Source organism: Piliocolobus tephrosceles, chromosome 10 (genome assembly GCF_002776525.5).
Source record: "Piliocolobus tephrosceles isolate RC106 chromosome 10, ASM277652v3, whole genome shotgun sequence".
In the NCBI taxonomy this organism is placed as follows: Eukaryota; Metazoa; Chordata; class Mammalia; order Primates; family Cercopithecidae; genus Piliocolobus; species Piliocolobus tephrosceles.
Window position 1 is genome coordinate 59,229,726 of NC_045443.1, and position 24,138 is coordinate 59,253,863.

At 35.8% G+C, this 24,138-nt stretch overlaps 1 protein-coding gene and 1 pseudogene across 1 annotated transcript in view; both read right to left on the reverse strand.

The window, feature by feature from the left end:
* Nucleotides 1-24,138, reverse strand: part of TAFA2 (TAFA chemokine like family member 2) — a 523,248-nt gene that overhangs the window by 321,116 nt on the left and 177,994 nt on the right. The gene's annotated exons all lie outside the window — the stretch shown is intronic.
* LOC111551269 overlaps nucleotides 23,391-24,138 on the reverse strand; it is a 31,832-nt pseudogene continuing 31,084 nt past the window's right edge.

Consider the following 24,138-nt stretch of genomic DNA (forward strand, 5'->3'; position numbering starts at 1 on the left):
AATTGTATACTGCGTTTTATCACAGCACTTCTCTCAGTAATTATTTTTGTTTGTTTTGGGTTTTTATTTCTTATTTGTTTCATCTGTCTTCTCTATTAGAATACAGCCTGGATCCAGGTCAGCCTTTTTCAATGTTGTGTCTTTCCATGGCTAATATTGTGCCTGGTTCATAGGGTACTCAGGAAACACATGCTGAATGAATTGATAATTATGTGCAAGATTTAAGGGTACATTTGATTACATAGTATGTGATTCCATTTATATGAAATATTCAGAATAGGCACATCAATAGAGACAAAAAGTAGATGAGCAGTTGCTAGGGCTTAGGGTGGATGAAAGAAATGGAGAGTGACTGCTAAAGAGTATAAAGTTTCCTTGGGGGTTGATAAAATGTGTTCTAAAACTGATTGTGGTGAGCAATAAATAAGCAACTCTGTAAATATACAAAAATCATTCAATTGTACATTTGGGGTGAATTGTATGGTATGTAAATCATGTCCCAATAATGCTGTCCCCACTGTCCCCCTCCTCCCCAACATAAAGACATTTGACTAATCCATTAGTTGATTTTTATTTCTTTTGACATTGTATTGATAAGAAATATTTAATAACACATATTTTATTTGTTTTTATAGTCCTTAAGGGTACTATAAAAAATAAATGACTATAGGATAATGCTAATAAGGCAGTCAAATAATAAAGAAGTATTTTTTCAACACTTGCTACATACAATGCAAAGTATTGGAGATAATCAAAAAGAAAAATGTCTCCACACTGCCATTAAAGAGTTTAAAGAACCAATTTAACTCAGATTAAGATGATTAAGAGGAAACAGTGAAGATCACTGTATCAGAAACCTCCTGTGACCCATCTCCTATCCTCCCACAGCCCTTTTTACTCCAACCAATGCTTCAGTAACAAGCTGTGAGCAGGTGCAGTCCTTCACCTCAGCTTTCTACCAGGGGCTTCCACTCAGCCAAGTGGGACACTGCAGAACTGCTCAGCCATTTAAATGTGTGTGCAAAGTTGGAGGAGGTGGGAGTTAACAAATGTGGCAACTCTTGCCTACATGGGAGCTGATGCATAAATACCCCAGGCTTCTGTGTCTCAGGTGCACAATTCTCCGATGTACTGTACACCAGTTCTCAAAGTTTGATCAGTGGGACTGAGTCACAGCTGCCCACAGTTGTAAGCAGATCAAAAATGCACCTCAAATAGGCTTTCACTCTTCTGTTTCTCTCTTCCAAGCACTCCACTTATGTACCCTGGCATCACTTCCCCAAATAAGCTACTTGTATGAAAGCCGTTGTCTCAAGTTCCACTTTGGGGTGGGAGGGATCTAAGTCTCAAGCAATTTCCAAAGTCTGTTTCTCTATTTTTATAACCTTACCAAGAAAAACCAAAATTTCTGAATCCAAAGCATAGCATACTGCCAGTCAGAGAAGATGACCGTAAATCCTACTTAGTCTGCACATTTGCCAAGCCATTTCATTCAACAATTCATTCATTCCTTTATTAAACATTGATCATCCACTATTAGCCAGCTCTCTTCTGGATTCTGGAAATATAGCAGTGGACAGAAAATCCACCCTCTCTGGAGGTTGTATTCCAGCAGGAAGAAACAAACAATAATAAACAAATATACTAAAGTGTATATAGGGGTGTGTGTGTGTGTGTAGATACATATTAAAGTGTAAGTGTTGGTAAGCACAATTTTAAAAAGTAAAATAGGCCGGGCGCGGTGGCTCATGCCTGTAATCCCAGCACTTTGGGAGGCTGAGACGGGAAGATCACAAGGTCAGGAGATTGAGACCATCCCGGCTAACACGGTGAAACCCTGTCTCTACTAAAATACAAAAAAAATTAGCCGGTCGTGGTGGCAGGCGCCTGTAGTCCCAGCTACTCAGGAGGCTGAGGCAGGAGAATGGCGTGAACCCGGGAGGCGGAGCTTGCAGTGAGCCAAGATCGTGCCACTGCACTCCAGCCTGGGCAACAGAGCAAGACTCTGTCTCAAAAAAAAAAAAAAAAAAAGTAAAATAATGAGTGATGGCAACAGATTATGATCAGAGAAGGAGTATATAGAAAACTGATATTTGAGCAAGGATCTGAATAAAGTGATTCATGAGAATATCTGGGGGAAATAATCCCAGGCAAAGAGGACTGCAGGATAAAGGCTGCAGTTAGTAATGAGCTTGGTATGATCAAGGAAGAGCAAGAAGGCAGTATAGTTAGTGTCAAATGAGCAGGGGCAACAGTGGAAAGAGAGGCCCAGTGGCTCTTACAGCCCGAGGTACAAAAAAGTTAGATTTCATTCCAAAAGTAAAAGGAAGTATCTGGGGAGTTAAGAAAAGCGAGGGTGACAAAATTGGATTTACATTTCTGTAAGATGATTCTAGCTGTTATATGACAAATTCACGGTGGGAGGACAAGAGAGGAACCAAGGAGATCAGTGAGAAACACTAAACAGTGATCCAGGAGAGATATGACAGTAGAGAAAGATGAAGGGAGGAAGAAACCATTCTGATGACTTCACATTTAAAAAACAGCAGAGGGACATGTTAGTTCCACTTAAGCATTGTTTTTTGGATTTTTTTTTTTTTTTTTTTGCAAATAAACATTTTGACAAAAAGCTGTTCACATTTGAACAAAGTTAATTTTAAATGTTTTTTAAAACAACACAGTATACAACTGTTCTGAGATATGACATAGTATTCCTACCACTTACAAAGAAAAGTGGAGACTAATTTCTAAGCACCTATTTTAAGAAAATAACTCAGATCGATCCCCCTCAGTTCCAATCTGCAAGAAATCACGGGTCAGATGTAAATTATGCAGTCAGGAGGGAAAAGAAAATCCTAGACACACTGTTCTAAAGATTAAAAAATCAAAAGGAATTTGATGAGAACAAATATAAGGAAAGAATTTAAGGAATAAGTCAGAGCAAGTAAAAGGAGAATGGAAATTTTCCTTTAAAAATGCAGTTACCCATTCCTGTCATTCAGGACATCAATATGAGGGGAAATAACAGGTTTCAAGTGAAGCTACAAGATTACATCTTCACAGTTTTCTTAAATAAGTGCAATATAGCGTTATATTTTTAAAATATTTCCAGAATACTTTATTTTTAAAAATACCTTTTATATGTTCATTTATGTTAACTCTTCTCCCTTACCCTCATCTTAAAAAGATAGTGCTCTCATGAAGATTGAACCTAGACGTAAAAATGCAAACAATACTTTTTTATACCATAGGTAAGTATCTTTCCCCTCTTTAACCAAAATTTTAGATATTAAAGGCCAACATTTCTAACTGATATGCATATATAAAAGCATTTAATTAAGCGTATACTATTATTTTTCCCATTTTACAGATGGGGAAACTGAAGCTCCAAGGAGTTAAATGTCTTAACCAAGGTCTCACAGCTGGAAGCCAGAATGTAAACCCATGAAGTCTGGCTCCACACTCTCAACCACTGTAAATATCACCTTGTAATATACTACACAGATGGTAGCTTGGTTCAGAAGAAAAAACAAAAATAGAAGCAACACCTGGAGGATGTAATTGAAGAAAAACAAGGAAGGGGCTGGGAATACACATCTCTCCTCATCAGCTAATTCTACCAACTGCAGAGAAGGTACAAGCAACATCTTCTGATCCTGCCAAACATCTCACCTAGAAGTGTGATTTACCTCCCATATTGCAGGCAGCAGCTCATATCCTGAGGATTTTCTTCTAGTAGTAGCAGTCAAGTGCTAACCTGCTCTGTAACAATATAGGGCATCCTGCCAAGGAAGCTGGGTTTTTATTCAGCTGCATGAATGAGATCTAGTTTCAAATATAAGACTTCCTTACTACTTATTCTAGAGATTTCATTTGAGACTGAAAAATATACTGGCCATAAAATGATCTTAGTATGAGAGGAAATCATTCTATTTAATTTTAGGGGGTAGTTCCCAACCTAACTGAATGACAAATTCAAAATATCATTCAACTAAAGCATGCCCCTTCTTCAGAAATGGCCTCATGACCCATACACTTCACGCAATAGCCTCAGCACAAGAATACAATGAGTTGACTTTGTTATAAACAATGGCTTTCATTCACTAGTATCCAAACTTAACTTCATACAAATCCAACTAAGAAGATTTGTCAGGTACTAATATCTACATTTGCTAAATAAGAAAGCAAAAGGACAGGGAGCTTTAAAGTCTTGCATAAGATTATATAACTAGGAGAAGTATGGAGAAAATATGTGGATATGGCTTCCTAAAATTGAAGATTAGGCCATTCGTTCATTCATTGTTGGTGAATTGGCAAATCAACTGGTGACTGAAAGCCTGTCATGTGCTCAGCTCCATGCTAATCAATAGACTTCTGTAGAGAACAATTTGAAACTCCCAAGTAAGTATTTAATCCACCTGTGCCTGTTTCTCTATCCATGTGCTGAAGCAAATACTAGTACTATATCCCAGAATTGCTGAGAAAATTAAAAGAGGCATTCCATATCAGCATTTAGCACAGTGTCTGGCACAAATTATTATCATATTATTTAAATCCTGCAATTAGAGCTGTCTAATAATGATTGAACTCCTCTCACCAGAAAGGCAGAGATACAGGCTGTATAACATTTATCAGAAATAATGGATAAAGCCTGTTCCAAACCTATGAGACTATGGGAAAGAGGTAGCATCTTGGCTCAGATAGGTTCTTTTCCTCTCTACTTGTTGATATAGGAGAGCCTTCTCAGAAATTTTCATACATTTCCAAAGATAATACAAACAAATGAAAAATTAATATGATTTTCAGAGACACACCAAAATAAATCAGATGCTTAGATTAACTACTCATTTATTTTTCCATTAAGGTCAATGTCATTTTCCATTGCTTATACTTTTTTAAAAGAAAACCAAATACAGAAACTAAAACTAAATCACAGGAAAAAGTTAATAAATGTGGCTGTTATTAGTTTAACCCTGTACATTAACATTCTAACGCATACTGCCTGTGTAGTCCTTTAGTTTCTCCAGAGATTTTCATTATCCCAGCTATATTAAGAGGAGCTCAAAGAAAGCGACTATATCATATGTTTTTCTTAATTCCCTGCCATACTTTCCAGCATATAGTAGGTGGCAAATACCTTGATACAGCCATGGTAGTTCACAGCCACCATGGCTATGAACTAGATTCCATACCAAATGTTGGCAAGGATGTGGAGTACATGGACCTCTCATGCATTGCAGGAGGGAGTCAAGATTTCTACACCAATACTGGAAGAGTGTCTGACAGTATTTTCAAAAACTGTACATATACGTACCCTATGACCTAACAATTTCACTACTGGTATGTGTTTATGTGGCAATTCTACAGCAATACTACACTGATGCATCTATGTATTTAAACATGCATAAATATGTGCACACACACAGAAAATGTACAAAGGTGTTTAAAGCAGTATTATGTGGAATATCCTCAAACTGGAACAATAGAAATATTCTTCCAAGGTATAATAAATGAATTGTGGTATATTGATATGATAGAATACTATGCAGCAATGAAAATAAGGTATTGCCTTTCATATCACTCTCACCAACATGCTAAGCAAAAGAAATAAGGTTCAAATAAGTTTATACTCTAAGATTCCATTCATGGAAAGATCAAAAGCAGGTAGGATGAATCTATAGTGATATGATGCAGAAGAGTAATTGCCTGTGGGAGAGGGACATAAGAGTAACTTCTGGAGTACTAGCAATAAAAATATTTATAGAAGTAAAAAGCCACAGGACCAATATCATTGCGTTCCACTGCTCTCTTCCCCCTGCCTATTGAATCAATGTAATTTATAAATATTCTATAGAAATAACAAAAGGCGGGGAAAGAACATTGTAGCAAAAACCCTGGAACTTCTCTGAGGTTCTATTGCTGCTTCCAACTAGCTACAAGGTTACTTATGTTGCTAAAATATTTTGTTCCTTCTCATCTCTAAAATAAATGTATTGAACTGATCTCTTTTATCCATTCAACAACACAATATATAGCAGAAGTCCCCAACCTTTTTGGCATCAGGGACTGGTTTCATGGAACACAATTTTTCCATGCACTGAGGCAGCGGGGAGTTGTTTCAGATGACTCAAGCACATCACATTTATTGTGTACTTTATTTCTATTATTATTACATTGTAATTAATATATAATGAAATAATCACACAACTCATCATAATGTAGAATCAGTGGGAGCCCTGAGCTTGTTTTCTTGCAATTAGATGGTCCCAGCTCGGTGTGATGGGAGACAGTGACAGATCATCAGGTATTAGATTCTCATAAGGAGTGCACAACCTAGATCCCTCACATGCACAGATCACTGTAGGGTTTTTGCTCCTATGAGAATCTAATGCTGCCACTAATCTGACAGGCGGTGGAGCTCAGGCGGTAATGCAGGCAATGGGGAGTGGCTGAATATACAGATGAAGCTTCGCTTGCCTTCCCACTGCTCACCCCCTGCTGTGTTGCCCAGCTCCTAACAGGCCACAGACAGATACCCATCTGTGACCCAGGGGTTGGGGACTCCTAATATATAATGATTCACATTGTATATCAAAAGTAAATCAAAAAATTGTAATTACAGCTAATTAAAAACTATGTAAACATACAGATGAAAATAAGATGTTATGGAGAGCTATAATTAGCTGCTGTTAAGTGATGATGTTGTAGAAAAGTTTTGATACAAATAAAACTTGCAATCAAAAGATCCCATGATAACAAGAACAAAACAGTGTTACCAAAAAACAAAAGCCATATGGTTTGATTCCCAACCTGGAGGACCCTAACGCTCCAATGCCTCTCTCTTCTGTGGAATCACATCACTTGTCCCCTTTGTCCAACCAATGAGAAAATCCTTCAGAGACTGGTGATAATATGGTGGGGAAGGTAACTGCAATTAGGTCTTGCAGTGGCTTATGTTTCACTGCATTTTCATATAGCCTAGGACATAGTACTCTGTATATTACAGTTATTCCATAGATATTTCTAGATTTATTTATTTGGGATAATAAAAAGGGAAAATTTCTGTGAGACACACACTTGAATCATAAGAGACCTTTTTTAGTTTCTCCTTTCCTTACAAATAGCCCTCATGTAACCTCAGTGTTCTTTCTCTAACTGAAATCTTGGCTACTCCCTGAGCACCCTGCCTCCCTTGCATCTCAAGTATTGGCTTTCTCTCACTTTTGCACAAAGGGCCTAGCTACAAGTGAGGTGCACTCTTTGCTTCTCATGATAGCTTCTTGATTATTCTCCCCATCACTTCCATAAAATTTTCTAGCTTAGAATCTCATCTCATCAGATTACATCACTCCCAAACCCTCATTGTTGATGTAGTCTACTGATACCTGAGTCATTTCCAACTATTGCCGAACAATTTTAGCTCCTGGTTTACTATGACTTTCTAAAACACAACCCCTATCTTAATTTTTGGCTATTTCAGTTCATATAGAGATAGTCCTACCAACACCCTGGCCCTTTCCTGAATTTCTCTCCTCTAATAATCATATCATACTCCCTATTTTAGGTTCTCATTCCCAAGTCATATTCTTCACTTTGTTGTTACCTATAACCTCTTAAAATCTAAAGTTTATGCATCCATCTCCTGGCATGCATCTTTCTATCTTTCTACCTTATTCCTTCCAGTACATCAATTCACTCTAAAACTGCTTAAACCCCACAAGTTCTTGCAAAGCATTAATTCTACTAATTCTTTACATCCTTCACCCATCTGACATCCTCTCTACCCTTCTTACTTAGATTAAATTCTATTGCCAATCATTGGAATTACTCTCTTGCATACATCTTTGACTCCTTTCCCCTCTCCTCACCATCATCTCTCACCACCATCATCTCTCACTATCATCATCTCTCACCATCATCATCTCTCACATGGATTACTGCATTAGTCTCCTAACAGGTTCCCCAGCTTCTGTCTTTCTCTATCTACAGCCTGTTGTCAACACGGTAGTCAAAAGGATCCTTTTAAATGTAAATATGGACCTGTCATTCACCTATTCAATAATGTGGCTTCCATCTCAGAGAAAAACCAAAGTCCAAGCAATGGCTTACAAAGCCAGCCATGAACTGCACCCATTATGTCTGATTTCCCCTCCTATTCTCATCTGCTAACTCAGTCCAGGAAGCTACACTGGGCCCCTCACTTTTCCTCTATCCCACCAGACATGCTCCTACCTCAGAGCCTTTGCACTGACTGTTTCCTCTGCCTAGAATGTTCTTACCCTAGATATACTCTCATGACTTCCTACTTTGCCTTCGAATTTTGCTTAAATCTCAGCTTCTGAATGTGGCTTACTCTCAAATACAATTTAAAACTGCAACCCATCCACCTCAGCCTGGGACTTCCTATCCTTCATATCCTACTCTATTTTTCTTTTTACCACTGTGCTTTTAAATGTCTACTCTACTACACAATTTGTTTATTTATTGTGTTCATTGTTTCTCCCTTGTGTACCACCAGTAGGATTTAGACTCCATGAGGCACAAAGATCTTAATCTGTCTTGTTCTCTTATATATTCCAAGTACCATGAGAGCAATGGCTAGTATATAGTAGATGTACAATAAATATGTTTACATAATTTAAACATAAATACATTTCTATGTGTGACTTGCTGGATTTCAATAGAAGCAGAACCAGACTTGAGTAAAGACTTTCACATTTCTCATTTCCAATTTTTCTACAAGAAGAGCATGCAAAAAAGGAGAACGTTTCTAATTGACTCATATGTTACAGTCTAAAAGTTAATCTCTACATTTGCTTCCCATACAGAAAAAAAAATTCTTAATTGTAGATCCACAGTATATCTATAAAATCACTTTTAGTTTATAGTTATCTGAAATATTATATATTATAAATGAATAGCAGTTACCAAAATCATTACGGTATCAATTAAGCAAAAATACAAAATAAATAAGTTATAAAGGTATTATTTTATCTTAAATACCAACACTTAAGAGCAGCCACACATAATTAAAGAAAGTGAGAAGATGAAAACTTTTATGCTGATTCTGCAGGAAACTTCAAGCCTCTTCTAAAGTTTTAAGAAATGAGGCCTTTGTTATGTCTATATTTTCACTTCAAAGCATGGCTTTCTTCATCCCTGTTACAAGTGGATCACCAGCACTGCTCTGATATGGTTAGATTCTTTTCAACTCATTTAAATGAAATAGAGAGCTAGAAAGGTGTTTCTGATATTACTAGGCAACAGCTAGAAGAGAGACGAAGCAAAAAGGTGTTAAAAAGAAGAAAAGTTACTTGAACTGAAAAGAGCTGTATTGTAAAATAGGAATGAGCTTCTAGTCTCTGCTCAGATATGAGTAAAGAGAGGGAAAAAAATGAATGTCTCCAAGTTTGGTGGGGAATGTGATAGGGTATAAATTGTCTTTAAGATAAGTGGGATGGGCAACTACTATATGACCCAGAATTTTCTCTGTCGGATATGTACCTAAAGGAAATGAAATGAGTACTACATAGAGATATCAGTGCTCCCATATCCATTGCAGCATTATTCATAATAGTCAAGATATGAAAACAAACTAAGCGTCTATCGATGGGTGAATGGATAAAGAAAATGTGGTACAGATACACAGTAGATATTAGAAAGCCTTAAAAATGAAGAAAATTATATCATTTGCAACAACGTGGATGAACCCAGAGAACATTATGCTACATTAAATAAGCCAGAAACACAAAGCAACATAATGTATGATCTCACTTATTTGTGGATCTTTTTTAAAGTCAAATACATAAAAACAAATAGAACAGTGGTTACCAGGGATGGGGTGAGGGGGGTAAACTACATGGAGAGATGTAGGTCAAAGAGTTCAAAGTTGCAGTTATGCAGGATGATTAAATATAGAAAGCTAATGTGTAAGATAAAGACTATAGTTAATAATATTGTATTGTATACTAGAAATTTGCTAAAAGAGTAGAATTTAGGTGTTACCACCAAAAAAAGACAACTATGTGAGGTGATGGCAATGTTTATTTGCTTGACTGTAGTAATCATTTCTTTACTATGTATGTGTATATCCAAACATCATGCAATATACTATACATATACAATATAAATGAATAAATGAATGAATGGAAGAAAGGTTCTAATTTTATTGCTGTCATCTCCACTTTAGCCTTGCTTCTTCCTTCCATTTCCAATGAGATCTTAAATACAGATTATCTGTGACTTCAGAATACAGATATGTTTCTGGAAATTCATATAGAAGATAATTTAATTTAAAAATATAGGAAATGCATGTTTAATTCATTTATATGCATATAGCATTTTCTAGCTTACTGGCAACTTTAATATGAAATTTTAGCATGAAAGTGCTTTCAGGGACTATACACCATATATATTTTAGATAATCTAATTCAAACTACTCATTCTGAGAGCAGGAAAATTAGGACCAGAGAGGATCAATGTCTTCTCTAAGGTTATAGGGATAAACTAGAAAGCAGGTTCCCTCTCTGTCATCCTGCTTTCTTTCCATTAATCCACAAAAATACTATATGCATTTTACAGATAAGCAAAGTGAGGTGTAGACAGTTCATTTGCCCTAAGTTGCACAAATAGTAAGTGATGCAACTCAAGTTCGATGTCCTTTCTGATTCACATACGTGCCAATGAAAAAACATGTCTAAGAAAGCAATAACTGCAAAATCCAAAAATAAGCCTTAATCTACCCTCAAATCATCTATTTATTAAAATTTACAATTCATCATTTTCCTATCAAGCTCTATTAAGCAAAATAAACTCAAACATCTTCATTTTTATACTATAAAGACTCATAGCACAGCTTTAATGTATTTTTTCTTCTCTCGATTTATTAAAACTATTTCAATCTCTCTTAGATGATTTGAAGAGTATAAAATCTAGCCTGGTGATGGTAGTGCTGACTAGATCCTAAATTGTTTTCCATTTTGATGATACTTTTGTTTTGTAAACCAAGCACATGAGATTTGAAAGGTTTTCGGTGTTTTTTGGTTTTTTTGTTTTTGTTTTTGTTTTTGTTTGGTTTTTGGGTTTGTTTTTCTCTTTAAACCGTCCAGTTTCATCACTGCTTTTTGTTGGCAAAGGTAAACAGGGTTGTGAAGCGTGCCCTCTGCTGGTAAGAAGAGGAAAACGGTCATACTTCAAACCAAAGCGATCTTATGAATTTCATGTGGATAGCAGATGTATCTGAAGATCCGAAATATAGTAGCCTACAAATGATTGATTTAAAAATAACTACCATGCTATAATAACATAACTATATATAATATTCACTTAAAATTGGAGAGAAAATAGATTTACAAGACATTGAATAGTAATATTTATACTTGTTTCAGCATTTTGTTTGCTTTACTACTAACTAACGTCTAAGAGAGGCTACAATTGGGAAGAGAAAGGGAAATCATGCTCAGATGGATGGAGCCACCCAGTGTTTTTCCATACTTTACCGAGGAAACTGTCAATAGTTTATCAACTTCAAAATATCAATTGCAAGCACTGACATTATCATTCAAATGGAAGTCACCAAATTCAGTGACCAGTATATCTTCTCCCCAACACATTTTCTATCACAATTCATCAATAAGTCCCCATCAACCCTTTTAATATCTCCTTGCAAGACAAAAAGGGAGACAGATCCCTAACTCATCACAAATGTTCATTACAAGTATGTGCTTCAGACATCTGCAAGTTACTTAAACTAACAACTATAAACTTATTATAATATTTCTTATCTCATAAGACTAGATGGACTATATATTTCTTTTTATGAGGTGTTAAGAAATGAATCTTGCCTGTGAAGTATGTTTGAAGGAAACTCTGGGAAGGGTGATGAAGATGCGTCCTGTGTGATTTGTCACCTAGCCACCTCTCTACCATTCTTCCTGGCCCCCGTGCTCCTTCTGCTCCAGCCACACTGACCCCTTCCTATTCCTGGAGCATGCTGAGCACATTATCTCCCAGGGGCTTTTGCATTTGCTGACCCAACTCCTATGATTGTAATGTTCTTTACACACACAGACACACAGCCTCTTCTTACAGCTCATTGAGGGCTTGGCATAAATATCCCAACATTAAAAAGACCTTCCTTTATTACCCTATATGAAATCACCACATCCCTTTACCCCGATCTTCACAATATTTATTACTTGTTATTATCACAGTGATTTTGTTTAATTTATAATCCATATCTTCCCAGGAGGAAGCAAGCTTTGTGAAGAAGAGACTTAACTTATGTGGTTCACTGTTCTGTTCACAGTAACTGGAAGAGAACCTAGTTCATAGTAGGTCATAAATATTTGATGAATGGATAAGTAAACGAACTTATCAGGAACACTACAAAGATAATTTCTGCTTTGAATGGGAGAGTGATCTAACGACTTCCAGGGCACCATCCTGTAATTTTATAAAGATAGATCATCTTGAAAAAACAGACCCCATCTTCTTTCTTTTGATTGCTAGTCATACACTTTCACAAGTCCTTATAACTTTTTTTTAAAGTTTTACTTTTTTTTAAATTGATACATAACACTACGGGGTACAATGTGATATTTACATACATGTATACACTATATAATAATCAAATCAAGGTAATTAGCAAATCCATCACCTCAAACATTTATCGTTTCTTTGTGGTAAGAGCATTCAAAATTCTCTCTTCTAGTTATTTTAAAATATACAATTCTTTATCGTTACATATAGTCAACCCTACTGTCCAAAAGAACACCAGAACCTATTCCTCCTAATTGGAATTTTGTACCCATTTGCAAACATTTCCCCATTCCTCTAACCTTCCCAGTCTCTGATAACCACTATCCTACTCTCTACTTCTATGAGATCAGCCTTTTAAAATTCCACATATGAGTGAGATCGTGTGGTATGTCTCTTTCTGTGTCCAGCTTATTTCACTTAACATAAGGTCCTCATAACTCTTTACAAAGAAATAAAGTATAAGCAAATCAACTAAATGAATTTGGGAACACCATGAAAAAAGTTTGATTGGATGTTTAAATAATTCATTGCACTACCGTGTAAGGTATTTTTTCTTCTTTGTTACTGTCATTTCCATTTGATCATGTATTTTAAGACAAATAAAATACAGCAACTATAAATAATCTACAAAAATATCACATTACTGGACTTGATTAAGTGGTTAAATATCAAATATTTCACATAGTTTCTATGCTTTCTAAAATTAACATTATAATAGAATAATGTTTTTCAAGAACTGAAAAGGTAAAGCAGTAACAGGAAGAAAACAAAATGTAAATGTGTGAGTATATGCTAGTACTTACTATTTATTATGATACTGCCAAACTCTGTGAAAAGTATCATCACACAACACAACATCTTCTAAATCTAATTCAAAAATGACATACCTAAAATTTATCATAAAGAAATATGATATTCTATTTAAAATATTACTACTGTAACACCCATCTTTGAGATGAACACATTTTAGGTATGCTTGTAATCCCTAAGGAATAAGCAAAATAATGAAATTGGTAACATGTCCAAATATTCCTATCTGGCTTTCTGGCATTGCTGTCTGTCTAGATGCATCAGGATTACACACAAGAAAGATGATTGCAGTTATTTGGCGTTTTGACAAATGCCTGACACTATCCATTTTATTGCCAACATTTTAGGCCCCTTATTGCACATGATGAGAGAACTGACCTTTGAAAGAAAATTGTTGGGTCGAATAGAGAAAAATCAAACGACAGAAATTGATAGAAAGAGGACTGTTGTTGCAATCATACGTGGATCATCTCAGATGACCAACTTTTCTAACTAGTAAATTTTTGTAACTTAATCATGTTTACCAGTGAAAATCTCCTATTACAAACGTACACACATTACACAAGGGAGAATATTTTAGCCCATGTAGTCATTTTTCAGAAGAAAAGCAGAGCAATGAGAACTTCAGTATCCGGTCACACATAGAATAATCATATTAAACACATAATTTCAGGTCTTCATAGCATTTTGCAAAACACACTGCTTAAATTATTTGAAAGTCAATTAAGTAAATTTGGGGGGCATCATAAGGCCAAAGGATGATGCAGGTCCCCTTATTTATAAAATCATCATGTTCTCTTTTACTCATCCTTCTTACATTGGTATCAAGTAACAGCAGAGAAAGCTCCACTTTCTTAGATGTATTCATTTATTCATTTGAAAAGCATTTCTTAATCTACTATGTACCAGGAACCAATAGCTTCTGGGAATTTGAAGATTATACATAATCCCACTCTCTTTAGAGCTGACAGAAGATATAACATGGATGATTTCTGATTTGTGTTTGACATTACCACTGTGAAATGCTCTCAAAGAAAAGTCAAAAGGACACTAGGCATTTAGATACGAGCAATTCAGAAACACTCATTTGGCTTTATCAAATATAAAAAATAGATAATTATGTGAAAGTCTAATATTATTTCAAGTGACTAAGCCATCCAAAGTGAAGCATTACATCATTCCATCCATTTATTACTCACAGAAGGTAATCAGATAATTCTATTCTTTGTTTTGCAGATGATGAAACCAACATTCTGAAAATTTGTGACACATACAAAGTCAAAAAATGAGCAGTTCTTAGATATGAACTGAGGTCCACTAGCTCCTAGTCCATGTTCATTCCCATGAGAATAATTATCCAACCATATAGAATAAACTCATCTTCCTTCCCTTTCCGTCTTCAGACACTGATAGGAATGCCTTGGTGACAAAGTACTGTATGTTTAAATAATTCAACATTCTTTGAAAACTGCCCCCAAATAGCTACTCCAGTGCCAAAAAAGAATAAAGGAGACTGGCCAGCTGAGGTAGTCTCATAACATACTTAAATGTGCCTAAGAAACACACCATTCTCCATTAGTTTTTACATTTTTGTTTTTTGTTTACTTTTGCAACATTCAAAATACCTATATAAAACCATTAATTTGAAACTATAGTATAAGGTAGCCAGTGGCTTGTATAAAATAGACCAGAGTTAAATCCCCTGCAACTGCACTGAGCTCTTCTGTAAACTTCAGTTTGCCTCATCTGTAATACAGAGCTAAAGCTGACTTCACATTTGTAAAATACTTGCTTGACCTCTCAGCACACAAACGCTAAGTAAATCATAAGCACTAATAGGAATTCTATGAGAATGGCTCCCTAATAGTGCTTATACGCTACTGACAATTGTTTGTACTTGATTTTCAAGTGTTCTTAAATCATTTCATAGTGCATGCTGAACATTACCGCTAGAATCTGTAGAAATCTGTAATTTCTAAGGCTTCATATTTTTGGTCACTTTTAGTGGAGATTAAATAAAAGTGATTTAGTGGTGATAAGAAGAACTCCAACTCACCTCATATACACTGGTGCATTGAGAAACATCAATAAATGTTAATTATCTGACTGTCACATTATTAAAACTTTGATAAGTCTGTTCTTCTCATAAAGCAAATATAAAAAATAAAACATTTTGTCTGTAACAAAACTCTTATTTTTATCACTTCTATTTTCCTTTAGGTGATGTGCCCTATTGAAGGCAACGGGAGACACGTACATCATCTATCTCATATTTCAACATTTTTCAAAAATAAAAACAGACTGTTGATTTGTTTTAACCTCCACAGATGCTTTGTGAAGGTACAAAGGTACGTATGGTCAGGATGAGACATTTCCTATTTTTATAAGCACCTTCAAACTTCCATTGCTTACATTCGTATTGAATTTTCTCAAAGCACAAAAGTAAAAAAGTCTCTACAGGAATAAAACTGTATCCAAACTATTCCATCTCAGACTTTGTCTTATTCCTGAAAGTACTCTACAGAAGCAAATATTTGAAAACGTAATGGGAAATAATCCAATCTGAAACACAGGACCCAAAATTTAACCTTATCAATAAAGAAGAAAATCAGTATTTTGGTACTATGATAGTACTAAATATTCCACAAATAACACACTCAGAAGAGAAAAAATAAAACTCTATATTCCTGATTATTGCAGGGTTTAAAAAAATCACTTAAATCTAAATACTGGAGGGAAATGTAGTTTGCAGAAAATCATGGAAGCACAGTCACGCTGCGGACAAAATTGCCCTGAAATTTGCCCAGTTCAGAGCCTCAATGCATACTTACTTTTCTCCTTATTAAAATGCTGGAAATTAATTTCTTGCCCAAGAGGAATTCATAGTCCCATGTTTAAAGCACAAAGATTACAAGGGAAACATTTAGATTGTCTACAGATGCTATCACGTGAATTTAGCCTATTATTATTGAACATTTGCAGTTTATGGACAAAAAAATAGTAAATCAGTGAGTTCAGCAGGATAGGCTGCTTAAGAAGGATTAGACTATCAGACTATAAATGAGATAGAATTTTACTACATGGAAATCAGTGAGATAAATTTAAGCTTTGTAGCTTACAAATTTGTGGTATTTACTGCAAGGGCAGCACAATAGAAATCAATGCCTGCCACTACCCACTCATAAATCTCTAATCATAGCATGTAACAGGTTTGAACTAATGCAGGATCAAGTAGAACACAATTTTCCTGGTTAACATATTATAAAAGTAGGTGTGTTCATAAACATACAAGAAAAAGGAAAGAAGCCTTCCTACTGCTAATGGGTGCCATTTGAGACTTAAGTTAATAGTGAGTCTAAAGTTCCAATAGCTAATCCTTCAGGCAAATACTGCACCCAGATATTAAATACTACACACATCATCATCACACAGCATGGTGGCTCTGTTGGAGTTACTCTATTAGAAAAATCACCCTTATTACTAGTCTAATACCACAGTGTGAGTAATGAACTGCACTGTAAGTTGTATAGAATCATTTAATGAACTGCAATAATATGAAATTTCCTTTTGGTCTGTTTAATAACTTATCTTATTCACTCAACTACTCAGGCTTCAAATCTTGACCATCTAATATTAGACACCGGGAGATTCACTGTGTAAATATAACCAATTAGTTGTAAGTTAGTTGATAATTTAAGGTCACCTTCAAATATAGCACAATCAAAAGCCAAAATACTATTTCACTTTTACAACAATTGGTATAATGGCAACAGGTTCTATCTTACAAAGTCTACGTAATAGGCCTCATCAATATATGCAGAAGGAAAATTAACTATCTCGGACCCACTTTGCAGGAATAGTGCCAGGGCCATGCGAGATGCTTCTTAAATACTTCATATCTGACTATTGACTGATATCTTAGTGAACTACTGTGGAATGCATTTAACAAAAATCTTTAAAATATATATTGTTCCACTGGGCCATATAAACACACATCAAAACATCCTACTGACAGCAAAAACCTTAATTTTATAATTCAGGCAATAAAATACAAAGATTATAAAGCTACATTCTCAAGAATACAGGGTAAATTTAACACATTAGTGGACCAACTTTGACAGCAAGATACCAACATTTACAACCCAAGATAGTATATTAACCAGTGTTGCTGTGTAATTTATTTTGTGTTTGTGAGCTGAAAACAATTCAAAATGATGTTCAGGCTGGGCGCAGTGGCTCATGCCTGTAATCCCACGCTTTGGGAGGCCAAGGTGGGCGGATCACTTGAGCCCAGAAATTCAAGATCAGCCTGGGCAACATGGCTAAATCCCATCTCTACAAAAAAAAAAAAAATACAAAATTAGCTGGGCATATTGGTGCATGCCTGTAGTTCCAGTTAGTCAGGAGGCTGAGGCAGGAGAATTGCTTAAACTTGGAAGGCAGAGGCTGCGGTGAGCAGAGATGGCACCACTGCACTCCAGCCTGGGTGACAGGGCCAGACTCTGTCTCAACAAAATAAAAAATAAAAATAAAATAAAATCATGTTCAGTTGTCAGTACTTTTCATCTTGGCTGCCATACATAGGCCATAAAGCAACTTAAAGTCAGATTCCACTAGCATTTATTAAACAGAACTATTAAATATCAAGTATTGTGCTAGACTTTTCCACATAAATTGATAATTCTCATGATAAACCAGATTTGGAAACCACCCTGCCCAATGGTGGGCCACATCTCCACAATGTTATGCCCAATAGCTTCAATGATAGGACAGACAACCTCCTAAAAATAAAAAGTCCATCCATTTCATCACAAAGAGCTCTATCAGCAAATTCTGCTATAATTAACCAAAATCTGTTTTCTAAAAAGGTCTATCCTAGCACCTCTTCTAGTATTACAAATGAGCCCTCTTCTCTCCTATACAAGAAGACAGCTATTCACATACATGAAAAGTTACCATGTCTCCAACTTGCTGCAATTTAAACTTGTCTGCCCCATCCTTGATCTTTCTGGTAGCATTCCGTCTTTTTCCTTCTTATAATTTACGACTGATATATCATGTTTTTGTTCACTTTTTATAGCTTGTGTTCTCTGCTAAACAAGGGATCTCTGAGTCCGAGGATCATATCTATTTTGTGAACCATTGCACAGCTAGAATCTAAAACATAACAGGTACTCAATAAATATTTGATGAATAAATTAAAGAATAAATGATTTTGATGCATAAGCTCATAATCTTTGGTTTGTATCACCACACTCATTTTTAGAGATAGAGTCACAGGAGAAGAGTAAGAGTTCCTCAATTAGCTGATCTCCTACATAGTAGGAAATCTCAGTAAATGGTTTTAAAGTAGATTTTTTAACGATAAAGATCAGCAGCATTTATTTATTCTGTAAATACACATATTGATTTTCTACAAAGTGCAAACAATGTACCAGACACTGATGATATAGTGGTGAGCAGAATAGATATAGTTCTTGCCCTCATGATGTGATAATGAAATTTAAGAGGTTACTATATAGAGAAGCAAAGTACACTATTTATTGCAAGAGAATTGCATTAAGTTCACATCCTTACATAGATCCGGCAGTGAGACATCAATTAACTATCTTGTAATCAGATAATAACCACAGCAAGGAAAAAGAGAAGATGGCAGGCCTCAATTTAAACAAGTAAATCATGGAGTCATAAAGCTGAGACATGAGTGGTCCAATTCATAAATGCAGAAAGTAGAATGGTGGTTGCCAGGGTTGAAGGGATAGGAGAATGGGGATTTGTATTTAATGGGTATAGAATTCTATTTTGGGAAGACGAAAAAAGTTTTGGAGATGGATGGTGGTAATGGTTGCACAACATTAATAGATGTAATGCCACCAAATTGTACACTTTAAAATAGTTACAATGGTAAATTTTATATTGTGTATATTTTAACACCACAAAGAAAACTACAAAAAGAACTGTGTCACACATGGCAGTTACATTTCAAACAATGTAGTAGTCATTTACCATGCATATGTACAGAACTCAGGGTCCTGAGTTTGTTTTTGAGTTCCACGTGCACAAATAAGGAGAAACACTACCAACAGCAGGAACTTAAGTGAAGGAAGACGACCACATTTGACAAATGATTTATCATTATGTGACCAGTGAGAAACCTCAAGGATGCCGACAGCTCATTTTTTACTTAAATTCCCTTTCAGGAAAGCTCTCTAGGACTGTGAGACTCGGTGATTATTTTTTAATTCTCTCACCTCCAAAACACAAAGAAATCTTTACCCCTCAAGTGAAAAAGCTTAACTTTGCAAAAATCCTAGGGACACAGCTACCAGAAATGACTCAAGGATGAAGTCGGGAAATACTGGGAAAGCTAATTGGAAAATGTTAACTCTGTCTTAACACTCCAACTGCCCTCAGACCCTTCTTCCCACAGGTGCCAGGGAAATCATATTTAAAATCAAGATGCAAGTGGCATATGACTGAGGAGAAAACCTCCATTCCTAATATAAAATGTAAGGCATACTGCAACAACATCCCTCTGAGCCCTTCTCATAATCGACCATCCTACCAATCATTCATACGGATAGCAAAACCAGAACAGTGTCACCGCCAAGCCAGTCAAACTGTCAACAACATTTATTATTGTGTGTACAGGGTACCAGTAAGTGATACAAAAGAAAAAGTCTCATCCTTTGCCCTTCAGGAGCTCATAATAGGAAGAATAATTATTTCTGCCATACATGTAGGGCAGGGGAGTTGGAATGCAATGAAGAAAAGAGCATGAGCTCTAGAGTGAGACAGATCAGTGATCTAATACCAACTCTATAACTTTTTAGCTGTATGACCTTAATGATAATACATAGCTAAATTACTGAGGGCTTACCACGCACCACAAAGTTTGGTCCATAATCCATCCCAGCTAATCTTCACAAACCCTATAAAGTAAATACTATTATTGTTTCATACATAAACTCAAGCTATTTAATTTCCCTGAGCCTCAGTTTCCTTGAGGGGATGGAGGATTAATAGCAACTTTTTATCATTGTTTTGAAAGTTACATGAGCTAATGTGTAAAAAAAAATAGCTTAAGATACTGTAGACTCTCAGTATATGAATACTGATACCAGGATTTCATTAAATGTCTATAAAATGCACATATTTAGAAAAATTACTCTAAGAAAGCATTTTAGATATCAGTATTTTGTTATAAATAGTCTGAACTATTTGTAAATGCAATTTAATTCAGCAAGTATATATATTCTTGCTATACACAAGATACTGTGCCAGTTACTGCAATATGCACGACAATATATGACACAATTTCGGTCATTAAGGAGTTAGTAATCCAGGAAATTAATAGCAGAATAAATTCTATCTTAAAATTAACTCAACTAACCAAGGCCTAAGAGTTGGGGATGTGGTGAAATATTTTTATTCTGGAGTGTATTTTGTTATATTCTCCATCACTGTTTTGAACCATAACTGCAAGATGACTTTTTCCCTGAAAAATGTAACTTTCTACAAGTTAAATACCAGGTTATTTCACTAAAGTATGGTTCCTCTTGTTTTTCATATTAATATAGCATATATTTTTATAAACACCTGTACCAAGTGAGCACTTGCTGATTTTCAATCATCAGCATGCAATTCATTCAATAAAAGAAAACAAGCAGCCAATATTCAGGCATTCTGTTTATAATGACAACCTAAACTGCCATTCAAGTCTACTGCTGTCTGTTATAATTATCAGAATGAATGGAAATAAATGATCAATAATGGGAAAGCTTCTTATTCATCTCCCATGGCAATGTGCTTTCAATTCCTAGTGAGATTTCCCAAGATATTTATGGAGAAATCTTCCCAGAACATTGATCACAATTGAAGATGTTATAGTTTGGGAGAATGCAGGGAATTTCCCCATGGAAATGGGGAAAGATATGATATAAGGTACCGGGCATTCCTGCAGTAAACAAGTACTGAGCATTTATAAAATATTTGACAGAATTGATAACATAGATACTGTAATTAGTGTGCATTATAAAATGTTTCCCATCCCTCCAGGTAAACTCCATCAAACTACAGTTTTAAAAGCAGTTAACATACTGGAGTAACAATCATTAGTCAAAACCCATTACATTTCATTGTGAAATCCCCAGTGTTATCATTCTCTTTCATCCTTCCAGGAAAGAATAGCAATCCATGTATATGATTAAATGATATCACCATTTATTCACACAAAATCAAGCAAAGGCTTAAAGACGGTATTTAATATATTAGAAATGTCCACTCAACTAAGCTTAAAGTTAAGTTTTAAAAAAAATTCATGTTTTACACCACAAATGATGCTTCTGGTTCTTAAGTTTCCAATTTAATTATTTTCAATTTCTTAACATATTTGTATTCAATTTTAGTTTTATTCCTTTTAATGCTCAACGTTCAGACTACCTCACTATAAATATTGAAAGACAATCTCATCATTGTAGATTAAACTGATTCCAAATCATCTCAACAGGATATTGAGAACTTACCTTTAACCGAAAATGTTTCATTCTATTAAGTTGATACTAAATGACTACAAATGCCAAGTTCTATACCGGCACTAAACATATAAAAATGACTTCAGAACATAGTAAGAAGGAGAAACACAAGAAAGACAAGAATTAAAATACAACATGAAAAGTGCCACACTAGTATTATTATACCAAAGCCCCACAGAAACACAGAGGGAATATGCCCTCATTACATCCCCCTTCCTTTCATTTCTACCTGGAAGAAAGGAGACCCTACATTTCCAAAGGAGGTAGTTTTAGGCTTAATATTAGGGGACAAATAATAGCTCACTAAGAAAACTTAAAAAGAATGAAAGAACATTCCAAGTAAAGAAAAATGTAAGACACAAAGCCCAAAGGTAGAAATGGGCATGGTGTTTTCAGAGAATGTCAATTAGTTGTGTCAATGAGTTGCAGCACAGATAACACTGGGATATGGACAGGGAGTCAGATGAAAAGGGTGAAGGTGAAAATTAACTACCTACAAACCAAACTGTAAAGACTATTCTATTTCATGCTAAGGAGTTTATACTACAGGCAAGAGCTGCTCATTTACATTTTCTTTGTGTTTGAAAATGATTTCAGTGAAAACAACCCTTAACTCACTTCTCATTCACTGAAATGTACTGATTGAGCACCATTTCTCTGACAGGATTGGCAAATATCACAATGGCCAAAATTTTTCTGCAGCCTGGTTTTATATGGCCCACAAACTGAAAATAGTTTTTACATTTTTAAATGAATGAAGACAATCAAAGTAAGAATAATATTTCATGACACGTGTTTATACAAAATTTAAATTTTAGTGCCCCTAAATAAAGTTTTATTTGAACACAGTTATATTCACTCCTTTGCATATTGTCCATGGCTGCTTTTGTGATATGGTAGCAGAGATAAGTAGTTGCAATAGAGACAATATGGCCTGCAAATCCTAAAACACTGACTAAAACAGAAAAAGGCTGCTGATTTCTGTGCTAGATACTGGGAAAACAAAAGGTCTAATTATGGAGATGAACAGAGAAGCAGATCAATACAATTCAATATGATAAGTAATGTGGTACAAATAATCTCATAATATCAGATTAACAGATGCTTGGGACACACAGCCCAAATGGTGGGAAAGGACTCTGAATAAGGAAAGGCTTCTTGTGTTTAATTTATTATTATTATTATTATTATTATTATTATTATTATTATTTATTTCCATAGGTTTTGGGGGAACAGATGGTATTTGGTTACATGAATAAGTTGTTTAGTGGCAATTTGTGAGATTTTGGTGCACCCATCACCCGAGCAGTATACACTGTACCCAATTTGTAGTCTTTTATCCCTCACCCCCTCCCACCCTTTCGCTCAAGTCCCCAAAGTCCACTGTACTATTCTTTTTTTTTGTTTTGTTTTGTTTTTTTTTTTTTTGTCTTTCTGCAATATTTTATTAAAGGTCTTTACAGAGCAACATTGAGACTCCAGAATACAGCTGCCAAGGAGACCCTGTTATGCTGTGGGGACTGGCTGGGGCATGGCAGGTGGTTCTGGCTTCTCACCCGTCTGTTCTGAGATGGGGTGGTGGGCAGTATCTCATCTTTGGGTTCCATGATGCTCATGTGGTCAGGCAGGGGCTTCTTAGGGCCAATCTTACCAATTGGGTCCCACAGCAGCATGATCTTCACCTTGATGCCCAGCACACCCTATCAGAGCAACACATGGCGCACGGCAGTATCAATGTAGTAGTTAACAGGGTCTCCGCTGTGGATCATCAGGCCACCCACAAACTTCATGGATTTAGTCCTCTGTCCTCGGAGTTTCCCAGACACCACCAACTCGCAGCCTTTAGCCCCCCTCTCCATGATGAACCGCAACACACCATAGCCAGGCCCTCCTCACAGCAAGCCCTCCTAGGAACTTGTAACACAGAGACTCTGCCTAGGCGATGTCACAGACCTCTAGTGGCCACCTTGTCAGCATAAAGCTCTACACTGCCCTCTGGAAAGTCAAATGTCTTCTGAACTACAGCAGTCAGTTCCCGAATCCACCGGCCCTTCTCACCAAGAACATTCTGTGTTCTAGTGGCTAAGATAATCATTTCTGTCCTGGTTGGTGTAAAGGAAAGGCTTCTAAAACTGGATTAGATAAAATGTAGAGACCAAGCAATGAAGAGCCTTACATGTCCTGCTAAAGACTTCAATTTCATACTGAAGGCAATGGCAAGCCTTTGATAGGTTTTAAGGTTTACGACATGATC